The following is a 253-nucleotide window of genomic DNA, read 5'->3' on the forward strand; positions in this document are numbered from 1 at the left end:
CAACAACAACAACAACAACAACAACAACAACATCAACAACAACAACCATCTGTTTTTCCTGTACCATGATGTAGTAATGGTACTGTTGCTGGTACTTCATAGTACCTCAGTGGTTAGGGTTAGTGATAAAGAGCCAGAACAATAATAAAGTAGAACTAGTTATCATCACTAGTTACTGGTTGGATTCATTAATAGAAGCTTCTGCCAAAAGACAACACAGACGACATGGGTGACAAGAGAGAGAGAGAGAGAG

The sequence above is a fragment of the Cynoglossus semilaevis genome, chromosome 19 (assembly GCF_000523025.1).
Source record: "Cynoglossus semilaevis isolate Cse_v1.0 chromosome 19, Cse_v1.0, whole genome shotgun sequence".
NCBI classification, from domain to species: Eukaryota; Metazoa; Chordata; class Actinopteri; order Pleuronectiformes; family Cynoglossidae; genus Cynoglossus; species Cynoglossus semilaevis.